The sequence below is a fragment of the Eriocheir sinensis genome, chromosome 32 (genome assembly GCF_024679095.1).
Source record: "Eriocheir sinensis breed Jianghai 21 chromosome 32, ASM2467909v1, whole genome shotgun sequence".
Classification (NCBI taxonomy): Eukaryota; Metazoa; Arthropoda; class Malacostraca; order Decapoda; family Varunidae; genus Eriocheir; species Eriocheir sinensis.
The window spans coordinates 15,583,470-15,588,469 of record NC_066540.1 but is presented as its reverse complement, the minus strand read 5'-3'; the positions used below and the strand labels follow the sequence as shown (position 1 = coordinate 15,588,469).

General features: G+C 44.5%; 1 protein-coding gene across 1 annotated transcript in view; it reads right to left on the bottom strand.

The window, feature by feature from the left end:
- LOC127006248 (zinc finger protein 852-like) overlaps positions 1–5,000 on the bottom strand; it is a 15,055-nt gene that overhangs the window by 9,839 nt on the left and 216 nt on the right. The window lies entirely within an intron of this gene.

Sequence of the window (5,000 nt, the reverse complement as noted above, 5' to 3'; positions counted from 1 at the left end):
ATTACCATTTCACCCCCAGGACTCGCGGCCCCCCAGGAAATAACTAACGCGACCCCAGACTGATGACCACAGAATACGAGCATGTGCCAATAGACGTGATCTTTGGGAAAGGCTTAGTTATGCAGTGGATTAGTAGTGTCTGCTGCTGCTGATGATGATGATGATAATGATGATGATGATGATGATGATGGTGTTGTGATAGGAATAGATGTAGTATTAGTATTAGTATCAGTAGTAATGGTAGTAATAGTGGTAACAGAAATATTAGTAGTGGTAATAATAATAATAATAATGATAATAATAATAATCCAAACCCTCGTCTATCAATCTATCTATCGTTAGTCAAAGCTCACTATCTATCACCATGCAGACCATATTGTTGTACACACACACACACACACACACACACACACACACACACACACACACATGAACATTACATCACTATTCATAAACCACCCGGCACTAATAATAATAATAATAATAATAATAATAATAATAATAATAATAATAATAGTAATAAATCCAATGCCATCTGGTGCCGCGGGTGAGTTGCCAGTTCGCCACTTTATATTCTAATTATTCAGCCGTCACTAACCAAATCACTGCATGCAACATTATTCTTTTTCACACCTCCAGGGAAATGCGAGAACTATTGATTGACTTTCTCTCTCTCTCTCTCTCTCTCTCTCTCTCTCTCTCTTCGGGTAGCATCGACTTGCTCCGTTAATTTATCTAATCTTATCGGGCAAGTGATATGTGGGAGGAGGAGGAAGAGAGAGAGAGAGAGAGAGAGAGAGAGGTGAGGATGATAAGAAGGGAAGCATCCAGCCCTTCCTAATCTCTCTCTCTCTCTCTCTCTCTCTCTCTCTCTCTCTCTCTCTCTCTCTCTCTCGTGGAAACTGGAAAAAAATAACGTGAGTAGTGTGTGTGTGTGTATGTGTATGTGTGTGTGTGTGTGTGTGTGTGTGTGTGTGTGTGTGTGTGTGTGTGTGTGTGTGTTTCTATCTCCCACACTGCTATCTTTCACAGGAAACTCTCTCTCTCTCTCTCTCTCTCTCTCTCTCTCTCCTAATCCGGCGTGTGTGTGTGTGTGTGTGTGTGTGTGTGTGTGTGTGTGTGTGTGTGTTTAAAATGAGCATCACAATAAGACTCACACACAAAAAAAAGGAAGAACAAAAAGAAGAAGAAGAAAAAGAAGGAAACATGGAAACATGGAAACGCAGGCAACAGAAAGCCTATTGGCTCATTACGAGGTTGCCCGCTTTGGTGATTTAATCTGCTCGACAGCCTGGGGCCTGGGGAGCAGATGAAAGCACCTCGACATTGAGGAGCAGATGAAAGCGCCTCGATATTGAGGAGCAGATGAAAGCAACTCAATATTCAGTTTACTCCCGACGCAGCGAAGTGACGGTCGATTCTATATTTGAAGGAGTTGATAGTATTCGCATTTACTACTTCTGAAGGAAGATTGTTCCAGTGACGGATGACTCGGTTTGAAAAGAAACTCCTTCCGATGTCTGTGTTACATCGACTAGACTGAATGGGTAAACCGTTATTTCTAGTTCTTAGGTTGGTTTGCAATTCAAAGAAATTGGAGTAATCGACGTTATTGAATTTTTTAGATACTTGAAGACTTGAATCATATCTCCTCGTAGGCGTCTTTTCTCCAATGTAAAGAGATTGAGTCGCTTGAGTCGTTCCTCGTACGGTTGAGCCCTTAAGGTTGGTATCATTTTCGTGGCGCGTCGTTGAATCCTTTCCAGTAAATCAATGTCCTTTCTGTAATTAGGAGACCAGAACTGTACTGCATACTCGAGGTGCGGTCTTACCATGGAATTATACAAGGATAGCATCACGTCTGGCGTTTTACACTCGAAGTTCCTCGCTATGAACCCGAGCATAGTGTTGGCTTTGTTGTATGCTTTTTTACAGTGATTCGCGTGTTTCAGGTCACTGCTGATAGTGACTCCAAGATCCTTTTCCTCCTGCATCGCTTGCAGAGGTCTCCCATTCATGATGTATGTGTGTTTACTATTTCTGGACCCAATGTGCATGACTTTGCATTTGTCAACATTAAAGGACATTTGCCATTTTTCCGACCATTCGATAATGTGATTGAGGTCTTTCTGAATGATTTCGCAGTCGGTCTTTGTGAGGGCCTTTCCCCCCACCTTAGTGTCATCAGCAAATTTCGATATTGTGGATTTCAGTCCTGATTCGAGGTCGTTGATATATATGATGAAGAGAATGGGTCCCAGCACTGACCCTTGAGGCACTCCACTAGTGACTGGAAGCCAATCGGAAGGCTGTCCGTTGAGTAGTACTCGTTGTTTTCTGTCGGTGAGCCAATCTCTTATCCACGCGATCAGATTGGCTCCAATGCCCGCCGAGTGCAGTTTCTTAAGGAGTCGCTCGTGCGGTACCTTGTCGAAGGCTTTCTGAAAGTCCAGGTATATAACATCACTGGGGATGTGGGCATCCCAGTTCTTATATATACCTTGGAAGAAGTCTAATAAATTCGTTAGGCAGGAGCGCTTGTTTCTGAAGCCATGCTGGGTGTCGGAGATTACATTATTGTCTTCTAGAAACTTAACAAGTTTGTCTCTAATAATCTTTTCGAGTATTTTTCCTGCCACTGATGTCAAACTTATGGGCCTGTAGTTTAATGCAACGCTTTTGTCTCCTTTTTGAAAATTGGTGTTACGTTCGCCATCTTCCAGTCTTCCGGACCTTTTCAATTGAACAGACTGGTTGAATATGTTAGTGAGTGGCTGAAGTATTTGTTGTTTAAGCTCTTTAATAACCGCGGGGACAAACCGTCAGGTCCTGTTGACTTGTTCGTGTCGAGTTTATCCAAATACTCTTTCACTTCTTGGTCGCATATTGAGTCAATTTTCAGGGCGTGATTGGCCTCGGCGGGTCAGGGTTCTCGGGCATGGTTTCGATGTTCTCGACTGTGAATACGGATGCGAAGTTACTGTTGAGGATTCTGGCCATCTGTTTACTGTCCTGAGTTGCAGCTCCAGTCTCGTCTGTCAGGGGACCAATATTGGATTTTACTTTCTTTTTCGATCTGATGTATGTGAAGAATTTTTTGAGTTTGTCTTGATGTCACGCGCTATTTGTTTTCGTAGTTGCGTTTACTACTCCGAATAAGGGTGCGACAAGCTCTGAGGCTGTTGTGGTACTGAGTACGGGCTTCGGCCGTGTCATTCTCTTTCATTAGGTTATAATTCCTTTTTTAAGTTTACCGCCTTTTTATTTCTCTGGTCATCCACGGTGGATCTACGGCACCATTTACTCGCCTGGGTTTCGTCGGCACTGTAGCCTTTTCTACTCCCAAAAGCTTATCTTTGAAGTTGTTCCACACGTTGTCGATTGTATTGTCGGTTAGGTGAAGTTGGTCCCAGGTCGCGGAGGGAAGCAGCTCACGGGCTAGGTTGAAATTTGCTTTTTTGTAGTCTGGTATCACTGACGGATTGTCTACGAGTTTGTGACTTATGTTGACATTGAAACGGATTAAGTGGTGATCGCAACCGTTAATTTTTTCACCAACTTCACAGTCGCGAATGAGGTCGGGGTCGCTTACTAATACCAGATCCAGCAGATTGTTTTCTCTTGTTGGTTGAGTTACAACTTGAGTGAGGAACGAATCCTCCACCATTTCTATAAGCCTGTTACCCTCTTGATCTCCAGTCAATTGTCCCCAGTCAATGTTAGGGCAATTAAAGTCCCCAATTATTATTGCTTCTTTACTTTGTGTTAAAGAGTGAAGCTCTTCGTACAGGGCAGTGTCATCGGCTGCTTGTTGTTTTGGAGGCCTGTATACGGTCGCAAGTGTTAGTTTCTTATTATTCGCAGTTATTTCCACATAGACGGAGTCGTAATTCTCTGCATCCTGTTTGTCTATTTTTATGGCAGGGAGCGACGAGGAGGAGGACGAGGAGGAGGAGGAGAAAAACGTGAATTAAGGAAAAATTGTGTGTGTGTGTGTGTGTGTGTGTGAGAGAGAGAGAGAGAGAGAGAGAGAGAGAGAGAGAGAGAGAGAGAGAGAGAGAGAGAGAGAGAGAGAGATTTATCTGTCCTTTTACTCAGATCACCATTTAGGAAGAGTTGAATGCTATAAATACACAAGAATCTTACCCAATCCTTCTCCACATAGGTTTTGATCCCTTATACAGAGGATTAAGTGTGTTAGAAGAGGATCGGGAAGGAGCGGAGGGAGTTGGGGGGGAGGGAGAGAGGAGAGGAGGGAGGGAGGAAGGGAAGAAGGGAGGAAGGGAAAGAGGGAGAGATGGAGACAGAAACAGGGAGAGAAATGGTGATCTACGTAATGAGAGAGAGAGAGAGAGAGAGAGAGAGAGAGAGAGAGAGAGAGAGAGAGAGAGAGATAGTACTTGGTATATTGATTTTTAACTTCACCACCCCACCCACCGCGTGCACACACACACACACACACACACACACACACACATACACACACCCCTTTGAAAACACTAACATGAAATAATACAAAAAAAAAAAGTTCAAATAAAAAATGCAAAGATGAAACAGATAAGGAAAATATGGAGGAAGAATACAAGAGAAAGTGGAAGTGGAAGAAAGAAAGAAAAGAAGAGGAGGAGGAGGAAGAGGAGGAGGAGGATTTAAAATTGGCGGTCGAGTGCCAAGGAGGAGGCGGCGGCGGCGGCGGCGGGGGCGGCGGCACTGGCTCGGCACACACACACACACACGCACACACACCGCCCAAAATACCCCACAGGCTGGCCCCACCTCGCCTCACACACAACTCACACACACGTACACACATCCTGGCCAACGCACACAGCCAGAACCAGGCACATGACTCACACACACACACACACACACACACACACACACACACACACACACACGATACTGGTGGCACTCCAGCTCACAGACTTCAATGCTACGTAACGACCCTCATTTCAAGACCCCGTGGCACCGTTCCTATGGGGCTGGCACTACCCCGCGGC